The 11,492-nt window shown below is 40.9% G+C and overlaps 1 pseudogene; it reads right to left on the bottom strand.

The window, feature by feature from the left end:
• Positions 1–8,604: 8,604 nt before the first annotated feature.
• Positions 8,605–9,570, bottom strand: LOC129008155 (mas-related G-protein coupled receptor member X1-like; annotated as a pseudogene).
• Between the last annotated feature and the right edge of the window lie 1,922 nt (positions 9,571–11,492).

Below are 11,492 nucleotides of genomic sequence, written 5' to 3'. Positions count from 1 at the left end.
ACTGGATCCCTTCCTTACACCTTATACAAAAATTAATTCAAGATGGATTAAAGACTTAAATGTCAGACCTAAAACCATAAAAACCCTAGAAGAAAACCTAGGCAATACTGTTCAGGACATAGGCATGGGCAAAGACTTCATGTCTAAAACACCAAAAGCAATGGCAACAAAAGCCAAAATTGACAAATGGGATCTAATTAAACTAAAGAGCTTCTGCACAGCAAAAGAAACTACCATCAGAGTGAACAGGCAACGTACAGAATGGGAGAAAATTTTCGCAACCTACTCATCTGACAAAGGGCTAATATCCAGAATCTACAATGAACTCCAGCAAATTTACAAGAAAAAAACAAACAACCCCATCAAAAAGTGGGCAAAGGATATGAACAGACACCTCTCAAAAGAAGACATTTGTGCTGCCAACAGACACATGAAAAAATGCTCATCATCACCGGCCATCAGAGAAATGCAAATCAAAACCACAATGAGATACCATCTCACACCAGTTAGAATGGTGATCATTAAAAAGTCAGGAAACAACAGGTGCTGCAGAGGATGTGGAGAAGGAGGAACACTTTTACACTGTTGGTGGGACTGTAAACTAGTTCAACCATTGTGGAAGTCAGTGTGGCAATTCCTCAGGGATCTAGAACTAGAAATACCATTTGACCCAGCCATCCCATTACTGGGTATATACCCAAAGGACTATAAATCATGCTGCTATAAAGACACATGCACACGTATGTTTATTGTGGCACTATTCACAATAGCAAAGACTTGGAACCAACCCAAATGTCCAACAATGATAGACTGGATTAAGAAAATGTGGCACATATACACCATGGAATACTATGCAGCCATCAAAAATGATGAGTTCATGTCCTTTGTAGGGACATGGATGAAATTGGAAATCATCGCTCTCAGTAAACTATCGCAAAGACAAAAAAGCAAACACCGCATGTTCTCACTCATAGATGGGAATTGAACAATGAGAACACATGGACACAGGAAGGGGAACATCTCACTCTGGCAAGTGTTGTGGGGTGGGGGGAGGGGGGAGGGATAGCATTAGGAGATATACCTAATGCTAAATGACGAGTTAATGGGTGCAGCACACCAGCATGGCACATGTATACGTATGTAACTAACCTGCACATTGTGCACATGTACCCTAAAACTTAAAGTACAATAAAAAAATATATATTTCTCAAGGATCTAGAACTGGAAATATCATTTGACCCAGCAATCCCATTACTGGGTATATACCCAAAGGATTATAAATCATTCTTCTATAAAGACATGCACACACATGTTTATTGCAGCAGTATTTACAATAGCAAAGACTTGGAACCAACCCAAATGCCCATCAATGATAGACTGGATAAAGAAAATGTGACACATATACACCATGGAATACTATGCAGCCATAAAAGAGAATGAGTTCAGTCCTTTGGAGGGACATGGATGAAGCTGGAAGCCATCATTCTCAGCAAACTAACACAGGAATAGAAAACCAAACACTGCATGTTCTCACTCATAAGTGGGAGTTGAACAATAAGAAAACATGGAACAGGGAGAGGAACACCACACATGAGGGCCTGTCGGGGGTGGTGGGCAAGGGGAAAGAGAGCATTACGACAAATACCTAATGCATGTGAGGCTTAAAACATAGATGATGAGTTGATAGGTGCAGCAAACCACCATAGCACATGTATACCTATGTAAGAAACCTGTACGTTCCGCACATGTATCCCAGAACTTAAAGTAAAAATTAAAAAAATTGTACACATACGTTTATAGCTGCTTTATTTTTAAATGTCACATTAGAAAAAACAGCAATATCCTTCCACTTACTAATAATGAAACAAAGCATAGTACATCCATACAATGGAACACTACTCAGTAGTATAAAAAATTAGCAATAAGTTATTGATACTTGCAAAAACTTGCATGGATCTTGAGGACATTATGCTGAATGAAAAAAGCCAAAGTCAAATGATTAGATACTGTATGATTCTATTTATGTAACACTTTTGAAATGACAAAATTGTAGAGATGAAGAATAGAACAGTGATTAGAGGGATTTGGGAAGAAGAATACTGTGGGTGTGGCAGTAGGGGGAACCCAGGGGAAGTCTTCTGTGGTGAAGAAACACTTCTATATTCAATGTCGTTCTGCTTATATGATCTACACATGTGACAAAATGTTATGGAATGAAACATAGAGAAATATCTCACTCCAAAAATGAGTGCATGCAAACACTGGTAAAATTTGGTAGGATTGTACTGTAGATATTTGGTGAAATCTCATAAAATTTGTAGTGTGGATAATTGGATGGTACCAATGTCATTTTCCTGGTTTTAATAATACATTCAATTAAAAAGTCAGTATTGCTGTAGGTTGGTTGATAGGCATACAGGAACTCTCTGTACTATTTTAGTAACTTCTTAATAGTCTACAATAAATTCTGAATGAAAACTTAAAAACAACTGAGAGACTGGTTTGTTGTATGGACTCACTCCAAGAATATTGAAGTCACCAAGAATGAGGACATGGGGTATGCTGGAAGGAAGTTTGTAAACCGAGTACATAGGTAGAAGGTAATATAATTTGCATTCACCAACCCAACACAAAATTAAGCACATATTAAATTTTTATAATATTTGTTTCCAATAACTCTTAAAATGAATACATATACTTTTACAGACACAACTTAAGGCTGAATCATGCATCTCTACTCTCACCAATAATTGTACATGTCTTTGATACGAAGGCAAGGGTGCCTGCACACCTGGAATGGGAATGACAACTTTCTTCAACTTCAGAACGTCTGAGGTTGATATGTGTTATTCTCTCACATGTTACCAGGATTTAAAAAGGTCAAGTCACTATAGAAATTACATTACAAAGAGGTTCTAGACAACACAGAATTTGAATAGGAATTTTGGGACATCCATATCAAGGCTATGCAGAGTTTAGATTTAAATTTTGATGTGACAATTACAATGGTGAATTTAATTCAAAGATTAACTATCTCCCCTACTCCCAATGTGGGTCTTTTGCAGGTAAAAATGCTGCTCCAGAGAAGGGGCTGCATTCCATTGCTTCTCTCTTCTCCCCTAACCCCCACACTTTTTTTTGTTTTTTTATCCATGCCTTCTGACCCTGGAGGACTGGACATATCCCTGTGAGGAGGGTGAGGAAAGAAGGGAATTGACTTTGTGGCTTGTCCTGTTGGCCTGACCTGCCTGGCCCTCTCTGGACTTTATATTATTATAGAGTTCACTCTTATGAATATCAGAAATCTAACAGCAAGCCCTATCACTTCAAGGCCACAAAAGATAATGCTCATTATTCAGAGCGCTCCAGCCTTATGATTCTATATAAGAGGAATATTGTCACCATGACCAAAATACATGGAGTGGGGGACACAAGGAATAAAACTCACGTATGAATTCTTCACCATTCCCTAAAAAACTCTATGCTATTATTAACAGTGCCACTGTAAATTATTTATTTCCCCATTTCCATCTGTCCAAATCCTGTTTAACTCTCCTTGCCCAATACAAAAATTTAGGTGACTGGCAAAATTTACAGCAGGTACAATAACAACAACAATAATAATAATAATAATAATAATAATAATAATGCTGGGTCAATTGTAGTCATCAGTTAAAATTCTACCTATTACACAAAGCCTTCCATGATCCACTCACTTCTCCATAGACACTTAGAAATGAGGTCTGCTGTGTCTTTTCTCTCCTTCCTTGTGTTTGCATCCTGCAAGGTTTCAGAACAATTGGACCAATATGATGGGCATGAGCATTGAGATTTCTTCTTCTATACTCTGCTGTCACTGCTAGATAACAGCAAACCAACTCCACCTATATCTATAGCCAGCATTGATACATCGACAATAATGGTGCCCAACTGATACCACACCGTCATATAGAACAAGCATCACAGCAGTCTCTGGATTCTAGAGCACTGCCACATAGGTGAGAAGAATATATGCTTACTGTGATTATTGTCATTGTGTAGTGATGTGAATTTCTCAGGTGGCCTGGATCACAACACTAGTTATCTTCAGCCTATGGTTATGGTAAAGTCACACTTTACCCACGTATTCTGAAAAGAGATACCTGAGCACAAATGCACAAATGGCACAATTTCAGACTGGGGCAATCCCATAACCTCACTATCTGCTTGGCTTGCCTGGAATGAGCACGTGACTCATGTTGGCCATGCAGTCAGCTTGAGAATCCCAAATCCCTGAAACCAAGTCCAGTGTTCTTCCCATTCTAGCACTTACACATTCTGCTTCCCTACCTATCCTGGGATATCTAGATGCTGAATTGGGTTTGCCTGGAGGCAAGGGCTTCTTCTGCCGGAACATAGGGTAATAAGCACCTGCAGGGTCTCTTGAAAATACTTTCAGGAATTTTGCATTGGTGTGCTGTTGTACTATAGAATGAGGGCTGTTGTAAGATTCAGCCTATTCAGTCATCAATTATAAAACTGTTGCTGATATTGTTTTCTTGCATGAGTAGCCACCTGGTGAATATTCTTTTGTGTGTGTGTGTGTGTGTTTTCTGAGACAGAGTCTCGCTCTGTCGCCCAGGCTGGAGTGCAGTGGTGCGATCTCTGCTCACTGCAAGCCTCGCCTCCCAGGTTCATGCCATTCCCCTGCCTCAGCCTTCCAAGTAGCTGGGACTACAGGCACCCACCACCACACCCGGCTAATTTTTTGTATTTTTAGTGGAGACAGGGTTTCACCATGTTGGCCAGCCTGGTCTCAATCTCCTGACCTCGTGATCTGCCCCCTTCGGCCTCCCAAAGTGCTGGGATTGCAGGTGTGAGCCACCGCACCTGGCGTGAATATTCTTTAATTTATTAAAATCATGTTGTCCTGCTTCAGCTGGGTGCTTGGGTGTGGCATTCCTCTTCAGGATGGCAGCAAGATAACTTGGAATTTTTAGATACCCTCTCCTCTGAACACCCTTGAGCCACAAACACAATGCTTGGATAGCATGTGTCACACTGGGAGGCAGTCTTTCCTGCACTAGTGTCCTTCCTTCACAGGCTGTGCGCTCTGGGAATGTGGGTATGTTTACTTTGACTCCCAAGTGTCTGGCATGCAAGCTAGAGAATAGAAGATGCTCAGTATATATTTATACAACAAACAGTAGAAAAAGTGATAGATATTGCTATGAAAAGCCCACTTAATGATATATTCAGGAGTGTAAGTAGATAGATTAATTGAAAATGTCTGTTAATCAGTATTTATAAAAAAGGATACATTTGTAACATGAATAGTTCAATTTTACATAGAATTCATTCACTATAATAGAACTAGACTGTAGAACAATCCTTTGCGTAGGGTTCAGCAAATAGAATTCTGCTCTGTCTAGCTGAAAGTGTATCTATCAATCATTGTCTGTAATTTGCAGTTTGAATTAGTTTAAATGTAGATATTAGCATCAGATGCATAGCATTCTGTCTTAGGAAATTGTTCAATATTGCTAATTTTTGTTTAATCTTGTAGAGTTGGAAGACTCACACCTACTAAACTAACAATAATTTTGGAACCTGCTTTTATTTTCCATTTGATAATTCATGTTAGTTTTTATGGAAATTGCAATACTTCTTTCATACTATTTTTTCATTGATCTGTGCTGTATTTTGATAAATTAGGAAATTATATTCACAAGCCTAATTGGCAAAAGCAGGGCAAGAAACAGATTCAATTGGTTCTTGTGAGGCTGATGACTCAGTGCCCTTGTGCCCAGTGTACTAGAGCGTCAGTGAATGGCCACGAAGACTCAGCATTTGCTTGGCATCAGTCAATGTATTTGCTTCATGAAGTGGAAAAGATTAATTATACAGATAGAATGTATTAGTGAGAGACTTATTTGAAAGATGTTTGCTTTTATGTAGAATTAGCACAGTGCCTGATGAATTACAATTCAATGTTTGTTGAATTCATGCCTAAAATATAGTCATGAATGACAGCTCCCAAAAAGTGCCAAGAGAGACTTTCATGCATTTTCTCACTTTCTGGAGAAAACTCCTGGATGTACTGCATGCTCCTCCTCCATATGAAACCAAGAGGAAATGATATCATTGGCCTGGTAAAGAAGGCAGCTCATAAGCCGACTCCCGCATCCCCTCCGTTCTTCTTCCCAGAGGCAGTGAGCAGACCTCCAATGAAAGGGAACAGCTGTTCTCAGAACGACCAACTGCAGAGGACACTGTTAAGTGGAAGGTGCCTATAAGAGTTCCAGTGAGACCTGGTGACTGAGCCAGTCTTTGCAAGATGCTGGATGACCCTGTGATTTACAGGTGGGAGCTGCTTGAGAAAAATACCGAGTATTTTCTACATTTCACACCTAGGCTGTTGCACTAGAAATTCAAAGACATGAATCCCTGCTCTTAAAGACCTCAGAGTGTGGTAGAAGAGAAAGATGTGTGGACAAATAATTCAAGTACACTGTTGCAAGTGCTGTAGTAGAGCAACGTGTGAGGCCAAGTGAATTCAGAACGGGCTTCAGAGACAGTATCTAAGCTTTCATGAAGCTAAAGTTTTCTTCTGTCAAAGAAAAAGAATGTCACTAACATCAAAATAAGCAGTTTTTCATGTGAGGAACAAAATTATTTGAATCAATTGCCAGGTGAAAATTCTCTACAGAATTCCTCATGATAGACAACATCTTTAGCCAAAACTGTACAATTGATATCACAGAGTTCCAGAGTGGACTCTCCCAATAACCCTCAGTCTGAAAAGCTCCTTGCTTGGAGAATTGGCTGCAAACATTGCCTTCCTGCTTCCTCCGACCTTTAGGAAACCCTCCCCTACAGCCACGTTCTAATACGGCATTTGAAAATTGAGAGTGGGTAGATAGGAGTCAGCATCAGGAGAGTGCTAGGCCTGGAAGAGGAATGGATCTGGACTGAGGGTACCTGAGTTCAACATTGTGAACAGTATGATAGGAGCCACCAATAAATTTGTTCGGACAAATTGAAAACTATATACCTCTTTATTGCTTTCATAGCTCCTTTGTAATGTCTCTCCTGCATTCAAATGGCATGTGTCAGCTCCCCTCAGTGAGGTCAATCTGAGGGGCAGCCTCACTGTCGGTGAGAAGCACAGAGCCAGCTGTGATGTCACATCTTCTCTTGATGTCTCTTCTGTCTGCTTGAGTTATCTGGGGAAGAAATTACCACTGGTAGAAAATAGTTCTGAATTTTGTACTGATTCCATTTCTAAAATTACGTTTTTAACTGTGGTAAAATTTACATAACATACATTTTACAACTATAACCATTTAAAGTGTACAATTCAGTGTCAGTAAGTACATTCAAAATAAATTGTAACTGTTACCACTGTGCCCTTTAAGAACTTTTCATTACTCCACACAGAAATTCTGTGCTCATTAAATAATGGCTACTCATTCTCTCCATTGTCCAGCACCAGGCTCCTCCTAATTTATTTTCTGTATTCATGAATCTCCTAGTTTCAATACTTCATAAAATTTGAACTTACAGTATTGTTCTTTGGTGTCTGGCTTATAATGCTGAGCATGATGTTTCCGGGTTCATCTATGTCACAGCATGTATTAGAATTTTGTACGAACTGTAAGTTATTATCCAGATACTATAATTGACATTAGCATGGAAAGGTCAGATGTTTTCAGTGTTGCTTCTCATGTTAACAGCCATAAAACTAACTGAAAGTTAAGCCAGAAAAATTTATACAAACCCTGGAAGTATGGAGAATTCTCCTGTAACTGAAACAATGTGTAAGCAAATAAATGATTTTCGAGATAATTTCCACTTTGAAACCAATACTGAGGCTTCCAATGGCCAAATTGAACTGATGGAGCATATTTATGGGCTCCTCACTGGTCCATTAGTCCAGGAAGAGCTAAATAAGAACTTATTGGTTCTTAAGGGGAAGGGGCCATGGTTATCTTTGCTAGAAACCAAGGCCAACATGTCACCATTCTGTGGACAAATGACAGCAGAGGACTTTTGATAAAACCAATTCCCTAGACTGTTTTTATGAAGAGAGAGTTTGTCTCTAAGTACATTAGTTTGCTCTATATATGAGAATTCGATGGAACTTAGATACAACAGAACTCACTTATTCAGAACTGAGTTACCAACTGCAGTAATGCCTCCAGTCATAAAAGAGAACATGATTTTTAGGGGAACATAATCTGAGAGATTAATAAGGAATCTTCGTTTATGATATAATCAGGTACAAACATGTAAAAAGAAGAGTTTTAAGGTTTCGGACAGGAACTCCATGCATTACAATGAAAATTTTAGAAAAAGTGTTCAGTAAGAAAGAGTCAATGTAAGATAACAGGGAAAATTTGTTGGTAATATCAAGGAGAATCTAAACATTGTACTGTCAGACTAATGCTTTCCACAAATGAAAACCGCAATTGTCAGGTTAGATAAACATCTATTCGAAGACCTTGAGGAACCACTGAGACATTTCTGAGGCAGAAGGCTAAGAAAAATGCATATAATTGTCAAGGGTGGAAGGGCAGTGTTGCTCTCAAAGTCCTGTCTGACTGACAGGGCAGAGGCTCTTCCTCACTGCCTGAATCTTCTTCCCGACAGCTCCAGGGTTTCCTGAGCAAGCCGCCCTCCACCTTCATCCACCTCAGGTGTGTCCTGCAGGTCCCTCTGGAGAACCAGCTTCAGGTTCTGCCAATTTTGATGCTTCCCAACGGAACCCACGAAGAAGTAAATGATGGGGTTGGCACTGCTGTTAAGAGTGGACAGGAAAATAGAAACTAGATGAACATGACAAAATAAGACTTCCCAGTCCACGTGGATCCATAAAAAGGAAAAACTGAATGCCAAAGGGCAGGCCGCAGAGGAGGAAGACCAGCACTGTGAGCAGGATGGTCACACACAGCCTGGTCAGCGGTATCTTCCAGGATCCACAGAGAATCCTGATCAGCAGGATCAGGCTGGACCCACAGAGATCCACACATAAAAAAATCAGCCACGCGACTGTGATGAAATCTGATGTTTGACACCAAGCAGAATCAGCACCACTAAACAGGAAGCCACAGAACATCTACTCCAGGATGCTCCGCAGCAGGGACAGGGCCCAAAGCAGGACATACACCACCGCTGACAGGTGTGTGGGGCGGCGGCAGCGTTACCAGATGGGCCACAGGATTGACAGGCAGCGCTTGGTGCTCATGGCACTCAGAATGTTCAGGCCTGCCAAGTAGGGAAAGGTCATCACAGGCTAGAGGATTAGAGAGATGGGATGGACGTTATTGATGAGGCGTAACGGGGACGTATAACGTGGCCGCTGAGGAAGAGGAAGTCAGCCATGGACAGGTTGAGGATGTAGATGGAGAAGGCGGTCCTGCGCATGCGGAAGCCCAGGAGCCAGAGCACAACCGCGTTTCCTGTCAGCCCGACAAGGGAAATGATGCACGTCAGCCCCATGAGGCTCAGGGTCTGCTTGTAGCAAGGAGTCTCCTCAGTTCCGTTGATTGGTGTCAGTTCTGTACCCAAGGCTGAGATGGTTGGATCCATGCTCAGAAACCCCAGTCTGGTGCCCGTGGGAACACAAACCAGATGTGATCACCAGCTGTATGATCTCCGATTCTCCCCACCACCCTGCCATGTGGGATTTACTGTCCTTATTTTAAGGAGAGAGAAACAGAGGCTTGCAGAGAATAAATCACCTATCAAAAGGTGGGGGTCCTCAAATAGAGATTGAAATCCAGTTCTTATTGATTCTGAAGTCTGACCTCGCTCTGCTGCCACACAAGTTCTGTACGGACATGGGAGTAACCTTATGATCAAAACACCCTCACTCATCCAGCCAGGGCTGTGGACTGGATCATTACTGTATCCTGGGTCTGCCATTTTCTCTCAGGTGGAGGAATTCAGATACACAAAGAGGTGGTTGTGACACCCTCATGACTAGGACTGATCATCCATGGACAGGAAAGAAGACCATGCATTATGAACCAGAGGAAAATGTGACCTTCGCTAGGATACCTGTGAAAATGGCTGGGCGTGGTGGGTGAGAAATAACTCAGTGTGTCAGTCATTGCAGACAGGACCACATTTTACATTTTATACTCCCAGTGCCTATTTCCATGAGCAGCACACTGTGCTCTTCATAAATATTCATTCAATGAATGAATGCACGCATGAGGAGCCTAATGGTACTGGTAGATTTTGGTGAAATGGAAAATAAAAATGAAAGCACTATGTACACCATTAGAGCACATAAGTGTAATTAGATGAAGAAAATTTCATTCGTCAGAAATCTATTTGTGGACAGCTCTATCTGTGTTAAAAAGAATTATTGGTGTGTGCCTCAACCTGAAATTGACCACTGATGTGTCTTTAAAATGAGGACTTGATGTGGTTATGCTGAACATCTAGAAGAATTTTGTATACAATGTTTGTGTAGGATGTGGGTCTGAGCTGAATTGCTCAGCCATATAGCAGAGGAAAGAGTAAGTGAGGGTGAGGTCTGAGTGCCACTGAAATAGGTAATTGAACTGTTGGAATATCTATGGGGAAGTGCTAAGTGTTCTGCTGGGTATATACAGTGTAAACCAATTTCATTCTTTCTTTCAGGATATCTTTGTTAGCATTTCTTTGTTGCTGTAAACATTTGTATGAGAGAAGTCCATGATGGGAAATAGGAGATGTGTAGGGCTTGGAGTATAAAGAGAGATGTTCATGCAGATTTCAACTGGAGAATGAGGATTAGGTCTAATCTGGGAGAATAACAGCTGCTGATTGAGAGTTTTAAGGTATTGTCTCTTTTAATCATCTGAACAGCCTAGGAGGTAAGAATGAGTATTATTCCCATATGGCAGATAATGCATTGGAACACACAAAAAAAGTTAACTATTCATTCTGGGACTCATATAGTGTGAATTTGAGCCCAGTAGGGCTGACTCACGATCCAGTCTTGGAGCAGCCCTTTAGACCTGCACCACTCTGTCAATTATACATGTTAGAGGGGGTAAAGCAGAGGAGTGATTCTCAAGTTAAATCCAAGTTGGCAGGCAAAATTGTGGGTTGAAAAAAAAAAACTAACCTAAACAAATTTCAGATAGAGAAAGAGAAGCAAATCAAAAAGGGAACAAAATAGAGGAGAGTGAAAGCCACTTAGGAACAAATTCAGGAGCTCCTTTTTGCTATCAGAGGCCACGTTTGCTCTGGAATCCCGAGAATGCACATGGGCAGGAGCTCTCCAGGTGGAAAGAAGATGCATCCTCCTCTGGGAGTACAGAGGAGCATCTGGAGTGAATGCATCCATCATGAGCTCTCTTAGAGAGACAAGCTGCCACAGCTCTGACTGGCCCGAAAAGGAAATGGGAGAAAAAGGAGAACCTCTGTTATCCACACTCACAGCACTAAATACTTTGTCCATTTATATTTAGGGTAATGGTGTACTTGTCTTCCTCATGAAACCTGAAGCTTCATAA

This window comes from Pongo pygmaeus, chromosome 9 (assembly GCF_028885625.2).
Source record: "Pongo pygmaeus isolate AG05252 chromosome 9, NHGRI_mPonPyg2-v2.0_pri, whole genome shotgun sequence".
Lineage (NCBI taxonomy): Eukaryota > Metazoa > Chordata > Mammalia > Primates > Hominidae > Pongo > Pongo pygmaeus.
The sequence above is the reverse complement of the archived record's forward strand: the minus strand, read 5'-3'. Positions and strand labels throughout refer to the sequence as shown.